General features: G+C 42.1%; 1 long non-coding RNA gene across 4 annotated transcripts in view; it reads right to left on the reverse strand.

Annotated features, from left to right (window-relative positions):
- Positions 1-1212: 1212 nt before the first annotated feature.
- Positions 1213-18518, reverse strand: part of LOC146437614 (uncharacterized) — a 44516-nt gene continuing 27210 nt past the window's right edge. For 2 of the 4 annotated variants that reach the window (XR_014852310.1, XR_014852311.1), the window contains exons 2-4: positions 5751-5835; positions 2756-2864; positions 1213-2652 (exon numbers count right to left, since the gene is read on the reverse strand). This is a non-coding gene — a long non-coding RNA (uncharacterized LOC146437614). Of the gene's footprint in view, positions 2653-2755; positions 2865-5750; positions 5836-8012; positions 9236-18518 lie in introns of those variants that run through there. The other 2 variants (XR_014852313.1, XR_014852312.1) reach the window with 2 other exon arrangements.

Consider the following 18518-nt stretch of genomic DNA (forward strand, 5'->3'; position numbering starts at 1 on the left):
TCATTTGCTCTAGCATACACATTTCATCATCTGTATCTGAAGAAGAACCTGTGTTGTTGAATTTATTACTCGAATAAGTATTAGTTTATCATTTCTAGGGCTCACAAAGAACAGTCCCCATCACCCCTGGCTGCTCTCATTCTGTGACAGACTCAGCAGCAACTCTCTGTTGAGGTTTTCCTGATGAGCTTGGAGTGGTTTGGAATAATTCCCCATGACCCTGGATTTATACATGTTGATGTAATCACACACCTTTAACAATGCAGAATATTAAAGCAGGAAGTTAACATGCTTGGAAGTTTTTTAAAATCCAATTGGATGCCATTAAAATATTTATCCATTGGATGCAAGTTTTTCCAAAGGGGTCTCTTTTACAAATAACTATAACACCAGGTGTGGGTCACAGCAGAGTCTGTTCCATTAATTGTTTTCAGAGCTTTTTAGCATTACCAAATTTCCAAATTAACAGCACATTAAAACAGAAAATTATTAACTCAGAATGAAATGAGTAACACCCAGACATCCAGATTATTACCATTTACAGTAGCTACCAAGTCGGAGCAAGGGAAAAAGCAAATTCAGGCTAATATGAGGACCAAGTGCCATCTGGTGGAGCCACAGGCACTGCACAGGCACAGGCAGGATTTAGGAGTCCTCAGCTGCAGGGTGGATTTGTATGCTGTAGGCATCATTACTCGTATTTAACAAAATCACTTCTCTGAAATCCCTGATGCTCTCCCTTCAGAAGGCTACAGACACTGCCTTCAGGATTTATGGCTATGCTGTAACTCTGGCTCCCACAAGCAGTCCATAAAACTTTTACCACCCACTTCTTGCATCACAGCCATAAATCCCGACAGTTTTATCTCAGACAGCACAGTCTGGGCACTGCAGAGCCAGGCAGAAGCTGCTGGGCTGAGCAGAGAGCATTCACAGCCAGGACCACCCTGAGCCAGAGCCACAGCCAGGCTGCCATCTGCACCAAGCCTCTCCAACAAGAAATCCGAGTTTCTCCCCCTGCACTGCTCCCAGCCTAAGCTCTCATTGCAAAAGTGGCAATTCTGCTCCTGCTGCTCCATGTCACCATTCCAGAGCCTGGGACATCCTGCTGAGTGCAGGACTGAGGCTAACACCACATCTGCCACCCCACAGGCAAGTGCACCAAACGTGTTTCCCAAAACAAGGAGAGCAAGGCAGAAACAAACAGTGAAGGCTTTATTTTGCAGAAGATACCTCCTCCCCTCAAGATCTGGTAACTTCTATCAAACCTTTGGAATGAGAAAAGTTTTGCAGTTCTGGGCTGCCCACAGTTCCACTGCCACAGAATCATCCTTCAAAGCAGGGAAATTATCTTAGCCATTTTTTACAGAGGAGAATGTCCTTGTGTGAGGTTTGCTGCCAGTGCAAGATGTACACATTGCTGTAGGCAAATGAGGCCAAGTCCTCTTCCAACCCATGCTGAGCAGGACAAGCTTTGCACCATTTTCAGGTCCCACCTAGGAAGGAAGGAAGGAGAAAAATTTCACTGTTTCAAAACTTGATCAAGACTGCCACCTACTAACATGCAGCTGAAATGACTAAAATTGTGTTATGTTTCCAGACAGAAATTAACAGAAGACTAAAAAACCCTAGAATTGCACTTGTAAAGTTGTTTGACACGAAAAGCATCTTTTTTTTTCTCTTAGTTTTGGATACGAAACCCTGCTATTAAGATACCCTACAATAGATATCCTAATAGTCCCCTTAAGGATGAATAAAATCCTCTTTTTTCCCTCATAGCTAGTACCCAGCTACGTGTTAGCCACTTACACTGTCATTCTTTGAATCTAAACCCAAGCATTTTTGTAAAAGGAAGATTTGGGATTACCTGGAAAGGAGTTTTCCCACAGGAGAAATTAGTGCAGAGCTCTTGAGCCTAAGTGGATGCCCTGAGCAGAGAACTGTCCTTATTTTATGTTGTGGCCAGCTGGAAAGAATTAACTTCTTGTTCATACAAGATATAGCTTTTGCATTTGGTGTTCAGCTGATGATCTTTTTTCGCTCACATTCTTGAGCAGTTTCTCTCTAAATTTGACACATTCATCATATAGAAACATATATATTATATACACAGAAAGGGAGTTACAGCCAGGTATCATTAACCTGTAATATTTATATCTTCCTGGAACAAGGAGCTGACAGCTGCTAAGCTACTGGCAAACTGTCTGAAGTATTTCCCCCTTTCTTTTGGCACCATGCCCTGGCTTGCTTTCAACTTCACACTGCAGAGGCCATTCAGAATAACTCCACACTGTCTCATAAAGTGACCTGGGGAGAGAATTCCCCCCTCAATGCTGCGTGCAGCTCATTAACAATGATGTGAGTTGCCCACATGTGCATGGAGAGGGGAAATTAGCTCCTCCATGAATCAAGTGACTTTCCTGTCCTTGCTCGAGACTCCCTTCGCACCAGCTGAACCAGTGAAAACTCAGATTTGCAGACTGGTATTTGGATTAACATCTGGAACCACAAAGAGCTAACAGGAGACAAAACTCAGGTCCTGTGTGCACTTCTGAAAGTCCAGATATGGACTGGAGTGAGTCCAGGGAAGGCCAGGAAGAGCTTTACACACGAACATGTCTTTGATTCTTCTTCCTCCTCTGCCATATGGTACTACAAGAGAACACAAGGATTTTAAAGAAAAATCTGTTGTATTAATTTCTGTACTGAATCCATGTGTTTTCCCTTCCAGTTTTAGCAATTTTGGAAAAAATACCTTGAGCCACTAGTGGTCGTTGTTGTCCTGTGCAGCAGGAATTCCTGGAGTTGGTGCCAAACAGTTCCCTCGAGCTGACTTTCTCCAGGTACAAACCACAGCCAAGATTCTAAAGTCAAGTACAAAACAATAGCTCTGCTCATTCATCAGGAGATGAACGGGTGTTACATTTATCTCTTTCTGTAAATTATATTCAGTGTCAAGGAAAGCACAACAGTTTTTGACAAAAATTGGGAATCGCAGTGCATGGGAAAGGCTGCAGAGAGCCAAGCAGACGCTGCTTTGTTTACTGAGTTTGGGCAAACACTGATTTTGATGCAGCTCCTTTTATCTGGGCACATGTATTTCCCTCCACCTAATGACAGGCAATTGCAAAATCACAGGCAAATATGACACCGTGTTTTGGGGGTTTGGTGTGTTTGCTGAGTGCTCAAACAAAGCAGATGCTGTTTCCCCAGCTTCCCCCAGACAGTCTCTGCAGTACACAGAGTTAGACATTTCAGCCCAGATTGACAAAGGGACCGAGGCTTTAAAGCACTCTGCTTTCAGGTCTCCAGCTGGTGGAGCAGAATCACAGATATGAGTGGGGCATTCACAGGGTGGCTGCAAAGCATATTTCTGTGCTGTGCAGAGTTACCCTGGCTACTCTGCAAGAGCTCCTTCCAGCAGGGCAAGCAGAACACTCACTGCCCTTCCATAAATGCCAAAGGTATACAAAAGGTGACCACAGCCATAATTAAGGAGTTGAACTTTACATTTCTAGCTGGATGCACCAGGGAAAAGCTCAGTACCTATGGACTCTGGAAGGCTCTGGCCTGGCTAAAGGTACAACACTCAGTGAGAGTTTTCTAGAGGAAGGGTCAGTGAGAAATCAAGACACAAATTCAGGAAAAGAGTGAATACAGCAATTGCCTTCACTAGCTCCAGTTTCCTGCATTTGGCATGGTAAACTGAGTTACTGTAAAACCTCAGTCTTTAGTAAAATATCATGTTACTGTTACCATCCAATTATAAATCACTAATCAACACTACAAGGATACCATACTCTTTGCCCTCTTTCTACTGGCCTCAAAATACCATTTCAGAAAATAGAAAGCCACAGCTTAATTTTTAAGCTACTTCAAAAATATCAAGATTTTAATTGCACATTCATTACTATATGGGTGTATAAATAAATGCATCTCTATATTCACACATACACAGAAATTCCTTTCTCATGGGCAGGAGTTTTTCAGCTGATTTCAGTGAGGACAGGTAAGTCCAATAAAGGAAAACCCATCCCTTCAGTGGGGAAGGAAAGCAGGAATTTCTCTGAGACAAGCAGGACACATTAGTGCCATTTTAGACATTCAGCAGTGCTCCCACATTTTGCCTTCCCCCTGGTTAAAGAGCACATCAAACATTGTCCACAGTGCACACTGAGAGAGACTGACTGATGAAGACACTCTGAAAGAGGACTCACAACAGACTAAAATCGCTTTGGACAACATGGAAAAAGTTGCTAAACAGCTGACATAAGACTCAATTCAAATTTCACTATTGTTACTGGGAATTTCTCCATTGACTTTGCTGAGCTTTGCATTAAGTCTCAAGCTATGACACGAGAAATGGAAGAGGGAACTCTGTTTTTGCAGAAAACCTCACATCACCTCCACCAGAAGCCTCCCTCAAGACTTTGCAAGCAGTTGTTGCTGCTACACAGACTGTAAATTTCCTAATTTCCTTGGTAAGGTATAAGGAAGCATTCTGAAGCAGCTTTCTCTTTCCTAAAAATTTCTTCTCTTATCTCTTTGAACTTTCCTGTGGAGATGTACTCAATACTCATCCATGCTCCAGTAGTAGATCTAGTCAAACACGTTCACGCAATTTCTGCAGTAAATGTTCTAAACACTTTATTCACTCACTTGTAGACTGTCCCAAAGGCTATGTACTCATTAAAAAAAAATTATTTAAAATTCAGTTCTACATAATTCCATTTTAGTGCAATCTATATTCAAGCAAGCAAGCATTTAAATATTCTATTAAAATGGATCCATCATCAAATATCATGGAATCAGCAAAATAATAGCTAACATCCTGGTGCTAAGCCTCCATCAGAGTCACACCGGTGCCTTGATACCCCCTTCATTTATTTCCAATTCTGGCACCTGTAACCATGGCAACATATACTGAAACATTTCAAGCAGAACAGAACTGACAATCACAATAACAGCACAAAATACCTGAGGTGGGGAAGAAAGAGGAGAGCCACAAGCAGGTAGTTGTTGAAATTAAAAGCTAATGACAAGAAAACAGCTGGAAACAAATGCTGGCTCACACAGCCATATTCTCTAGGCAGATGTATTTTTGCAAACCTGCTCTCTTCCATCTTATTAGCTGTGCAGCTGTGGAAAAGGAGGTAAAATAATTTATTTTTTTTCAGCAAAGAGTGAAAGTGTGAACTCTAAAAAGTAAGTTGCTGCAAATAGAAACCAAATGTTTATCTGTTGCATGCACATCCAGGAGTACTCAGCATTAGCTCATGAAAAGCAGGTATTTTTTCCAAAGGCAAACACTCACATATGTGCTTCAGAGAAACACTATCCATCAAAAAAGAAAGAGAAGTCACCTTTTAAAGAGATTCTAAAAGAATAATTCCATTAGCCTACATCAAAGAATAGGTTTGAAATGAACATGAGTTAATAAACCATATATGTGTAAACTGGGATAACTTCCTAGACATTTAAGGGAACTAATTAGCATTTGAATGCTGTGAAGGAAGAAAGGGAAATTCTATCTTTAAACTGTAACAATCAAAACTAGAAATGAGATTGACCTGTGTGGGAGAGCCTAGCAGGATGCAGCTGCAAGGTTCGAAGGTTTATGGGGCTGGAGCTGAAAAAACACAAAGATCAAGGCCATCATGAGACCTGCAGGGAAGGCTAGGGGTTTTTATCTGTTACCCCATGAAGCTGAATTTAGAGAAGAGAATTAAAAGAACAAGAGCTGGACTTACATCAGCCTCCCAGTTGTAGCACCTCACAAGGCAAGAGCGATGAATCAGGCATCAAAACCACCAGGAAGTCAGCGAGAAAAGCTCCCTGGAAAAAGGGAAGAAAAATAAGACAAGACAAAAGCAAACATGATGTTTATCTAGAGAGTCGAGGGAAGGAGGCAGAGCATCTGGGGATTTCTGTGCTAAGGAGTTGTAACCTCCAAGAACCAACATGAGCTGTTTCACCAAACCTCACTGAGATCATATAAATGCTGCCCAAGAGGCTTCACACACTCTCAAAAATTGCATATTCCATTTAGCCTGCCACAATCCGTGTGGGCTCCTTTTAGATCCCTTTTTCATTCGTCAGAAGGAAACAAAAATACTGCAGCAGGTATTAGGCAGGATAAATCCCATCTTGCATGGAATAGAGTGACAGCAGGTGGAACAGGCAGAAGTGGCTGCAGACTGCAAAAGGCCAGAGGGAGCTGGGAATGCTTGTTTTTAGAGCAGGAAGCAGAAGGATAGTCCATTCCCTTTTTCCATGGCCATTTATTCATTCAAATCTTACTGTGCAGCAAAGGCCAGTGCAGGATTCGGTGGAAGTAGGGGAAGATCTGGATTAGAAATGGAGAACATGGAAATAGAGAGGAGCTGGGATGTGAGTGAGCAATAATTCTGGGAAAAGATGTCTCTTTTCTCAGTTGCCTCTCAGTGAGAAAATGTAACTGTCAAGCCACAGTACACAAAAAAGCTGTCATTCACTGTCATGTAGGAAGCACCTTACTCTCCTTCCTCTGGGGAATTTCCTCTGTCACTGGATTTTGTAAAAGAGAATATTTTCCCCTACCATTGTGTGTCTCATTGACTCCTATTTTCTTCTTTGTCATTCGTAAGACTCTTCTTCCTGACCCCCAAGAATGATTTGAGCTTTCCAACCAATTTCTCTAATGCCTCCAGGTTAATATGGGTTCAGCAGCAGCAGAGTTGAACAGCAGGTTTGTGAGCAGCAGGAGGGATGAGGAAAACCAGACAAGTGCAAAGCCCAGGGCAAAGTCTGTCCATCCTGCAATGTCTCTCGGTGTGTTTGACTGCAGAGGGAGCTCACGATGGAGCCCTGTGCTCCACCTGCACGGGGCAGCACACCTGTACATCTGCACATCTGTACATCTGCACCCTGCACATCTGCACCCTGCACACCTGTACATCTGCACATCTGTACATCTGCACCCTGCACACCTGTACATCTGCACATCTGTACATCTGCACCCTGCACATCTGTACATCTGCACCCTGCACATCTGCACATCTGCACCCTGCACATCTGCACCCTGCACCCTGCACATCTGCACCCCTCTGGTCACCCTGCACATCTGCACCCTGTACATCTGCACCCTGCACATCTGTACATCTGCACATCTGCACATCTGCACCCTGCACCCTGCACATCTGCACCCCTCTGGTCACCCTGCACCTCTGCTCCCCTGAGCAGACACTCCTCAGCTGGTGCAGCTAACTCCCCTGTCCCACCAAGGCTGAACCCTCAGCTGCCAAGGCCAGAGGAGAGCAGTGTGATCTCCTCCAGCCCGAATATCCCAGCCTTCCCCCCAGGACTCCTTGTGGAATTATTTGTTACACAACTTTCTTGAAAATGCTATCCCATTGTGAGCTACAGTGCTAGAAAAGGTACTGTGCCCCTTGGGATGCTCCTTCAATGGTTAATTAATCTCACTTTAAAACCAGCCCCCTTTCTTTCTAATTTTTGCTGACTTCTTCAATTTCTAGTTACATGATCTTGTTATACTTTAAACACAGATAGAACAGGCTTTCTATCTTTACTAGGGTGCTGACAGACCAAAATTTTCAGTTTCCATTTTTTCAAGAATCTAGTTAATGTTCCAATAAAAAAACCCTTTTCATTTCAAAATCCCATTAGATCACTTTTATAGAAAGATATCCATTTATTCTTAGACTCTAAGAACTACAGCAGTGAAACCATTTGCATCCAGTGTTCCTCTATTTTTATATTCACCTAAGAGCAAAAGTGGGAAAGTCTTAACTCACTCTGGATTTGGATTTCACACCTTCAAAATTAATTAATTATCATTTGGAGTAAAATGGCATGTTTAACAGCTGTAATGAAAATGTTAATATACTGGACTTCAGGAGTTCTGACCAGAATGCAAACTGTCAATAACCAAATTATTTATTTTTTGATTTTGCATTGTTTGCCATCCCAAACTGGGAGAAAAAGTACATATAATGAGAAAAATACTCACTAACCTCAAATATTTTGCAGCCATGAAAGCAGAATGCTGTATCTCAAGTCTGACTCCTCAGAAAGTAAAAATGAGATCATATTTCAAAACAGAAGGCCTTTCAGAGTTGAAAATTGAAACATGGTCATTGCCACCACTTCAATTTTTATTTTTCTGCAGTGTTTTCATATTGATTAGGTCATTTGGAGTGTCCTCATTTCTGTGTACACCCAAAACCCAAACCAAGATATGGCAATGGAAGGCACTGAATCACTGTCCCTTCTTTGTCACCCTGGAAATCTTCTGTCTCAGGACAAAGCACAAGCAAGCACTGCTGTCCCTGCCTGTTCTGCTGCAGGAGGTATGCAAAGGGCAGGAGCAGAGCCCAGAATTAGGGCTTTACAGCTGTCCTAATGTTAGCTTTCTACCTGTGGAAAAGGTTTTATGGGGTTTTTTTTTATTTTAAACTCATGCTTTATGACTTTGGAATTAGGGATGAATCCTATTAGGGAAACAAAAGGCTCCTTGTAGTTCACAGCTATCTAATAGTGTGAGCGATAGAGAGACTATTATATTTGGCACAATATTTAGAGAAATTAATCCTCAAGCGCTAAAGATTTGAGGGATTAACAGTTTGAATGACAGCTGAGCTCATCCAGCCTCTATCCCTGGATTGTGCCACAAAACCATTTGCCTTCAAGTTGAACATGTTCCTCATTTCCACCCCAGTCAGCACAATTCCTGCTTTTATTGCACTCAAGTCCCCAGGGGAGATCAACAAACTAATAAATCCTTATTTCATGGTGGTTTGCAGAATTGTCACATTATTTTCATTTCTAAGATTTGATATGTCCCTTCCTCCCTTTGTGAAGAAAAAGACATATCCCCTGTACAAAATGCACTACATTTTTAAACCTTGAAAATTTGATTAAAGAGCTTTGAAACTGTCCATTTTCAGCAAGAAATGGTGTGCAGTGGCCACACATGTAAAGATGTTCACAAAGCATCACCCAGACCCTCCCAAGCATTGCTTGGAGAAGTCCTAACTACTGGGAGACCTCAACTGCTGTGTCCTTCCTGCCAGGGTTGGGAAGAGGCTCTGCATGGCTGTGGCATCACTCGGCAGAGATTTCCCAGCCGAGCACACAGGGTAGGGATGGAGAGGAGATTCCGTGGTTGCCATGGCAGTGGCAGCATGGGGCCATGGCAGGAGAGCCAGAAATATTCACTGCAAGCTTATTTGTGCAGCTCCGTAAAAAAAAAAAAAAAAAAAAAAATCTGTGAAAACAGCTGAAATAAATTTACAATTCATTTTTCCAATGTCTCCAGACTTTGAAGTCAAAGAAACACACAAATAACAGCACACTGGGCAAGGTGCAATTCTGCTCTGAGCTGTGCAACTTTGTAGAAACCAATGAGGATACAGGGTTTTGTCCAAAAGGATAATAAATATCACAGTACAAATGTGTTTCTTGCTTTTCAGGCCTTAAGAAACTAAGAGAGGAGGAGAGTTCCTCCAAGGAGCAGAGTCACCCAGGAAGCTGGCAGAAATCACCCAGTCTTATCCAAAACAGAGACATTTACTGCCCTCCACAGGAATTCCTGCAGGGAAATTGTCCATGGCAGGATGGTTTTGCCATCAGTCTGCCCAGCTGTCAGGTTATTTCCATGGCCACTTTTGAAAGGGAACATCCACTTGCAGCTCCTGGGCCACAGGAAAAGCTTGTGCAAAATATCCTACAGCATCACATGGAGATGGAGACCGGGGATGAGGGCTGCAAGCTGGCACAGCTGGGGTACAGATGTTTTCTGGGAGTATGAAGGAGATCCAGGCTAAACAGAAAAGCCTCCAGAAGGATTGGGGAATTTCTTGTGAGTAGAGAAATTTCCAGAGCCTGTGGCTGACTCACTACTCATAAGCTACTTCCCTGGCCAGCATGTCTAGGACTCACTGCTCTTAGCTGCAGATCAAATTAGGATTTTGATGAATAAACCATAAAATTCAGTGTCTTCATGGTAGGACTCAGGCATGGTTGACACTCAGGGCTGTGTTCTCATGAGGCAACATGAGCACCTAGAGCCCAGTGGTGGGATGGGGAGAACAGCCAGCCTTGGTGCCTCTTGCCCAGTGCTCTGCACAGCTTTGGGGTGTCTGTGCATCACCAGACTGCACAGCTTTGGGGTGTCTGTGCATCACCAGACTGCACAGCTTTGGGGTGTCTGTGCATCACCAGACTGCACAGCTTTGGGGTGTCTGTGCATCACCAGACTGCACAGCTTTGGGGTGTCTGTGCATCACCAATCCCCTGCAGTGTGAGCTGTGCCACTCAAATGTGCCCTCAGTCCTTGGCAATAGATGATATTTTCTTTTCCTTTCTTAAAATTGTCCTTCAGCCTTAATTAGCTTCACAAGCCTGTTGTTCAAAAGCTGAGATTTCCTCTCTGGGTTTTCCCCTGCTTCAGTTCAAATCACATCTGAAGCCAGAGCCATCCTTTCATGAACAGAACCATTTATTTTGCTTGCATTGCCAGCATGGTCAGGCCCTTATCAAATCTCTTCCCTACTGTAATATTTCTTTTCAAGGTAGCTCACTAACCCTTACCTGTTTTTCATTTTTACCTGCAAATAACAAAATACCATCAACTGGAAAAGATAATTCCTCACTTGTGAAAGTGTTGCTTTTTTATTCTATGAGATGGGCAATACAAATGTCACTCCAAGTCAGGTTGTATTAAGTAGTTTCATGTCACATGACACAGTGTGAATTGACACATGCTGTGCTGTTGTATGAGATCTGGGGTTACTTGTTTGAAGAGGATTTTCTTTTCTGCTTAGGAGAAGATATTACATACTCTAGATATTACATGATCCATCCATTAGCTAAAAAATAGATCCAGATAAAGGTGTTATTTCTGACATTCAGAGCAAAATAAAACCTGAAAATCACTGCTTACTTTTCATATACTACTGATAGCTTATTCCTTACAATTTATTAAAGAGAACAAAAATAACTTGAGGTGACTACATCTGTTACTAAAAACAATTGATAGAGAAAAGTAAAAAAAAAATCTCCATGCAGATGCCAAATGACAAACTAAATCAGGGACCTGCTTCATGTTAGAAACTGAAAAGCCTCTCATAAGTTTCAGCATTGTTTTATTTTTCAATAAATTGTGGAAAAGCCAAGGAGTTACCAACAATAATTCTCACTGTGCTAATCCACACACAAGTCCAGTATCACCAGTTATCAGTACTACCAACCCCTTCATCACTGAAGCTTTACTAATAAAGGTTGGGATAGGGCAAAATAGTTAATTCCTTATTTGAATACATGTAAGAGCATTCAGTCAAATCACATCTACCAACACAATTAAAATCCTAATGAAAGCTCATTAAACCCATGCATACAAACCATGACAGTATTTGTTTGTTTGTTTGCTGAAAAATTTCCAGAACTTGGTGCTTTGCTTTCCAGGAGCCTGGAAAGCCTCAGAACAGTTTTTTTGGCACAGGAACAGGAAGGCTGTTTATTCACAACCAAACAGAGGGATTCCCCTTGCCTCAGTCTGATTATTTTGGTGTGTAAGTTACCATCCTCTCCCTGTTTTCAGAATTAAATGACAAACTGGCTTGCTCAACCAATCTACCTCTGAACAGGCTGGTTAGCAGCAGCATCTGCCTCAGTGAGCCTCACAGGAGACTCATCAAGCCAGTCCTCTCCTTCACTTTGTGCCAAAACAGCCACATTTCTCCATGCTCACTCAGCTTTGGATTTATTCTCACCTTTAATTCCATCCTAAGGTTCTTCCTTACATTCCACCTCAGACCTCCACTTTGCTCTCCCTAATGTTTTGGATGAAATTATTGCCTTCATCTGAATTTCCCCTTCATTTCAACAAAAGGAAAATAAACAACTCAAAGCAAAACCTAACTGAAACCTCTCCCTTGCAGCTGGAATTGCCTCAAAGTCACAGATTTTGACATCAAATTCCACAACACATTCACTTGAAGCCAGGCCCAGCTGACTATCAATATTGAGGCACTCCCAGTGCATCAGAGCTCACAATTTGTCATGAAACCCCAAAGGGGCTTCACAAAGATTTATGATTTGATCATGGAAGTTTTGCCACACTCTGAGGTTTGAAACCTTTCAGCTGAAGATGGAATTGAATATATATATATATATGTTTAACCAGGTCTGCATTCCAGGTAGTGAGAACAGAACAGAACAGATCAGAACAGCATCAAGAGCCTCAAAAAGCCCTTCATCCAAAGGAAAGCAAGGATCCCCTCGCACAGAACTGGGACAAGTAGCTGAGGATTGTCCTCATCTCCCATTGTGTGGCAGGGCATTTGTCTGGAGAGACACATTGGAGACACAGAGCAGAAACCACCATCTCTGAGAGACAGAACCAACCTCACCTGCTCTGGAATGAGAGTGACAAGTCCATGATTTCACTGTCACGTCGCAGTCCGAGAGCTTGTAGGGTACATCTTGATCTTGTTGACTGTAAAAACTTACACAAAAGCTTGGAGCATCAGGCTGCTTATAAATAAAAGCATCACCACTGGAATCTCTCTGCCCTGTCCCACTTGTCAGATTGTCACAAATCATGGTGCACAGAATCACTGAGACTGGCAAAGTCCTCCAAGATCACTGAGCCAACCTTTCACAGAACAGCACCACAGGTGGTGTTGGCTCAGTGCTGCATGTCAGCCACACCAATGACCTCAAGCCAGCCCTGCAGTGTCCACGGCCCAAATCTGGAAACTCTGCTCTCCCACAGAACACTTCTGGAGCTCCTTTTGGTGGTTCTGTGCTCGAGCTGCACTGCAGAGCAATGCAACCCCTGCTCTGCCAGCAGCACCGACAGTGCCTGTGCTGGGGCATTGCATCTGCAAGCAAAACACACTCACTTTCTCAATATTGGCTCCTTCATTGCAGCTCTTATAGCTGGCAACACAGCAGAGAACTTCATAAAGAAAGTCTCATGATAGCTGTTATTTATTATGCAAATGCTGCCTGCCATGGCAACATTGCATGCAGTAGTTTGCTTTATTTGCCCTGCTACATGCATATTCAAATGAAGGCTGCATACATTGTGCCTACACATTACAAAGATTTTGTTTTCCTTGACACTTACAGGAGAACAAACTGCAATTTATACAGCCTGTTTAAGCAGACAGCACCCAATTAGTTATCATCCATTTTTAGATTGGGACTCTAGACTAAAAAACATGGAGCTGGCTTCTTATTTAAAAGGAAAATACATCCAAACTACAGGTTTTCAAAGACACATTTAACTCACAATGGCCAGGATACTCACTTGGCCTTTAATGTGAAATGGAGTGTTAATTTTTCTCTGCCACCTCTTAATTGCTTCCTTATTATACTGTTCAAGCAGTTAATTGCTAGACTAAGTGAAAGAGTGTTTTCAAGGGAAAGGAAATGCCACAGCATGAAAGAAAAAAAAATAGAAGCAGCACACTAGTGTAATTTGGCCTGATATAATGTTAGTTGTGGTATTGCCTTTAATGGTAACTACAAAAAGTAACAGGAAAAGCTAAATTGTTTTCTATTGCCAAACAAGGCAGGAGAGGTATCAGGAGGTTTGGCGATCAGCTGAGATCACTCTCAGGGAGTGAACCAATTCCTCGTGTTTGCACACGGCAGATTTCCTTCTGCTCCACCTCTGCAATAAGCAACCTTTCCTGATCTGCAGTTTGTTTCTCAGCTTCACATCTGTCGCTGCACTCCCTGATACCTGCAAGGCTGCCAAGAGCATCTCTGTGCCTCCAGCAGGAAGGACGAGGAGTGGAAGCAGCCACAACCTCCAGCCCTCCAAGGCTGCTGTCCATGACTGCTCTGCTGAGCTCCCAGAGCCTCCTGAGCAACCCTGTGCAGCAGACTTGAAGGAACAACCATCAAACATTTTTCTGCCAGTGCTGCAAGTGCAGGGAATTGAAATGACTGCATTTCCACAGGCTGAGAGCACACCTGACAGCTGACAGCCCTGGGCTCCCCTCTCCAGCCAAACCCAGCAACACTGACACTGCTCAGGCATCAAGGCTTTCCTTCTGCAAGAGACTCAGTCGGTGGGGGAAGACTTCACTGATGTCACACAGAGACAACAGATAGTCCAGAAGCAAAAGCAAGAATTACAGACCTTTATTTAAACAATGATTGCAGACTCTAAAGGCAATCTTTGCATGACAGTGCTAGAATTCATGATCAGCAGTATTTCCTCCCTCCTCTAATCTTTATGAGAGAATAGTAATTATTAATGGGGAAGGAGACAGAAAAAAAAAGGCAGATTCCAAAGATACTGTTGCATGGTAGATTTAAATATGGACATTAATTCATAAGCAAAGTGAGTTAAATACAGATTTTGAATTAATTTCCTAAATGTAGCATCCCAGTGGACAATAGGAAAGAGTTGATCCAGTTATCAACTTGTTCTTATTAGCATTCAAACATGCTGATTAAGTCATTAGGAAGACTACATTTGAAGTCATTTCTTTTGTTTCCTTCTCTAAACTGTTGGTCTTTAATTTACTGGAAGAAGAAAAATACATTTATTTAGGACTGAGAAGAATGAGCCAACTTTGGCTGAAGAATAGCAAACTTTATAGAACATAAAAACATCCCCTTCATTTTACCAGAATTTATGACATAGCACTGTCATCTGCTGAACTGGGTGGGTGAAAAGCATATACCTGACAGTGTTGCAATTTTATTGGGAGAAAATAATGAGCAGGAAACATCAAAGCAAAATTTAGCTTTCCGCCAGACAGATCTCAGAATTGCCCAGAGAACTCCAAAACAACATCCCCAATGTCAAACTGAGAGATTGGCTAGTGAAGCTCTCCCTGTGTCCTGCCAAAGGGCCAGGCTGCCCATGGCTCTTGTGGAGCACTGCTGTCTGTTTGCACAGCCTGCAGGCATCAGGCACCCCAATTCTCAGCACAGAAACATCCCCTGGACGTGTGGGATGTGTGATTTACAGCCCCAGAGCTAGGACATAAGGCTTTGGCATGAAGTGAGTAGAAGGCTGAGCTGCACATCCTCACCACCTGCAAGTCCCACACCCAGTGAGGACCAATATTTCACCTCTGGACAGAGCTGCAGGACCTGCCCTGCTCAAAAACACTGCTGTCACCTCACTGGCACAGCCAAGGGACTCCTTTTAGTCAACAGGAAAAATGAAACAAGGCAAAGGCTTACTTTTCAGGCCTGAGTCACTCTTGTACCTCCATGCTGGAAAGGGTGAGGAGACGCAGCAGAGCCCAAGGTGGCTGCAGAAGGAGTTTGTCACTGCAGTAAACTTTCTGGGACACTTTGGCACACAGAGAATCCCCAGCAGAAACCTCAGTTCATCTGCCCCACATAACCAGCAATGGAGATCTGTCCTTGTGAGGCAGACATCCATCTGGGGTAGGAGTGACTGAGGCTCTCACAAAGGTAAATTTGTCCATAACAATCAGAGCACCAACTCCATTCCTCACCATGCAGAGCCAAGATTTTCTCAACTCAGCCACCTGGAAAAAGTTTAATAACTCTGGATTTTCTTTTAATGATTATTTCAGTGCTTCTTGAGTATTTTGTTTTACTGACCCCCTGAGAAATTGCACAATAATAGCTTTGCAGTGCCCTGAGATTTTTACTTCTTTTCATAGAGTAAGCTGTGCCTTGGCCATATCTCAGCATCTTCATTGTCTACATGTTCATATGGCCTTCACTTCCACCTGACCTATACACCTCACAAGCTTTAACTTATTTTATTCTGACCACTACTCTTGTGGAATATTTAATAATAAAATGCTGAGGCATAGAACAAATTGAATATTCTACCACAGATAACACAGACCATCTTTCTCCTCCATTTTTCTAGTATCTTCCTGTTTAAACACAGAACAAAATTGTTAAAAACCCTTGAAACACATCAAGAAATATCTCTCTTCCACTGGTGTAATCAACAAGTCTTTAAAATTCAGTCTAAAAACACCTAAAGATCTCATTTTGCAGAGCAAAATTCCTGAAACCTTTCTGTGAAAACATTTGATCTCCATACAATACCTAAATATATGTATCTGTTACTCCCTATGCAGCACTTCGCTGTTATTATAGTATAGTAACAATCTCTTTACATATTTCTGCCATTTTAGGGGGCACAAATAGGTTCTCTGAATGGGATGTAATTAAATTGAACGACCTAATATCTTATTTTCATAGAAATCCATTTTATTAAACTGTCTGTTTCCATTCTTGTATATTAAGTTCTTTACCTAAATCTCTCTCATTTTCCTCTTTAACTTCCAATTTGCCTTTGTCTAAGGATACTGACAATGTCCTATATAGCCTTGAAATCAATTTAGTGAGACAGTCTCTTTGTACAACAATTTTTCAATCTGCTACATTTGCATTTCTATACCTTTTTTAATTCACAAAGAACAGCATGTCTTATCCAAAGGAAACGGGAAAACTGAGCTCCAGGAATATTAAAATCTTCTACAAATTGGTCAAACGATTTTAAATGTCCATCCTTAAACAAATCTTTAATACAAATGGACTCTTTTTGTTGCTAGGTTCTAAAGGCTCCATTTTCAATACAAGTGGAAGGTCCTCATTATAACACAATAGAGTTAAGGGAGACAATTTCTCATACCAGCCCATGAATTTATGCACTTTCCCCACATTTTACAGACTGGGAAATAGTTGTTAACATAATCTTTTCCTGACACACCATTTTTATGTATATTTTTATGTCTGTCTCAAGTTCAAGTTCTGTACATATAGATCCCTGTACGAACGTGTGAAGGAAATTACCCTTGTCAGGTCCTTATCACTTAGAGCTGAGGTGTGTTAATCCTCCTCTCCTGTCACAATTCTCACAGATCTGCTGCATTTTATTGGAGCAAAGGTTTCCATTTAGCTTCCCTATACCTTCAACTGCACTACAGTCTTTATCAATAAAAGAAATAGTGTACATTTCTCTTTATAAAGTTTATATTTCTCTCAACTAAGTAAGTGGAAGAGTAAAATAATAGTTATTCACATAAAAAGAAAACAGAGAAGTATTAGAAAGGACTAATATGTGAAACTGAAGTTTGTTCTACAGGATTTAGAGCATGAGAGATTTAGATTCCACAAGGCAGAACCATTCACCTAAACTTTCTCACCTCCCCAAAATAGCCAGAGTGTTTAGGAACTATCAATCTAACCAGGACTATAAGGCCTTCTCTGTGATACTGAAAAGGAGATTTCTCTCCCAGTCAGAGAGCTGCAGGACAGATAAATTACTTAGGATGACTTAACCTCACTGAACACTAGGCTGTGGGAAATCCAGATGTCTGAGCAAAGCTTTTTGACCATGATTTCCCCATTTTCATGGAGACAGACAGGTCTCCCACCTAACACAGGTGAGATGAATTTCCCTCTGGAGGTAGAGAGCTCATAGATGGAGGACTCTGTATGACAAGTTAGACAAAGTGCCAGATTCTTAGCTGGCTAAGCAAAGGCAGAAAAAACTCTTTGTCCCATGGGTTTGCTTCCATCAAAGAGAACAAAGAACAGCCTTAAACTCTGCACAGTTAGTCATTGGATTTCCTCATGGAAATCTCTCCATTCAGGTTTGTGTAACATTCCTGTCACCTGCACTCAAAGCTGCCAAGGTATTGTACCTCAGTGAAGGTGGTGAGCTGCAGCTTTTTTTCTCTAAAGGTTGGAAAACATCAGCAAATTCATGACAGATGGGAAGTGACTAACAAGGTAACAGTACAAACAGGGCTGCCAAAGCATTGGCAGAGAAAGTGGTGTCTGAAGGAACTCTGACACCTTCCTGCCCCAGCCTCTTCCCCTTCCTGCAGATTGACCATCTCAGCAGCAGAGCAGCAGATTTCAGGGGATGCTGATTAGCCCCAAAGTCAACAGGTGCTTGGCACAGCTGGTGAAGTAATACTCCCACATTCATAAAGTTCCTGAAGAATCTTCATGTTTTGTTCCTGATTTTAGAATAGGTTGAAAAACTTCACATTCTGGGATCCTCACCTCTCAGTCATAATTAATACAGACTTTTTCGTTTTAAGACTCTGAAAATTTGAACATAAATGCTACTACATAGTGGGGACACCAGTAGATCCTCCCCTCTATCTCTCCACCTCAGAAAAGCTTAATCTCTTCTTTGAGAGGTGTTTGTTTTACCTATTCCCATCGATTTTTCCATGACAAAAGACACCACAGCCTCCTATCTCTATTTCAACACTTTGCTTTCCACTCATTCCCCAGCCTTGCCTTCTGACTTCCATTAGGCTGTCAGATTTTACCTCCCCACTCCAGCCCTGATGATTCTGAGATCCTGTAATATGACCAAACTAAACAATTGGGACAAAACTCATTCCACTACTGTTCTGCTAAAGCCAGTGGATTTACTTTACGATTGAATTTGCTCTTCTTATGTGAGAAATGGGGGATTCAGAAGGAGATAAAAGAAGAATGAAAAGAAAAACTGACCTTCATGGTCATATTTTCTT

This window comes from Lichenostomus cassidix, chromosome 4A (assembly GCF_008360975.1).
Source record: "Lichenostomus cassidix isolate B80296 chromosome 4A, HeHo_3.0, whole genome shotgun sequence".
NCBI classification, from domain to species: Eukaryota; Metazoa; Chordata; class Aves; order Passeriformes; family Meliphagidae; genus Lichenostomus; species Lichenostomus cassidix.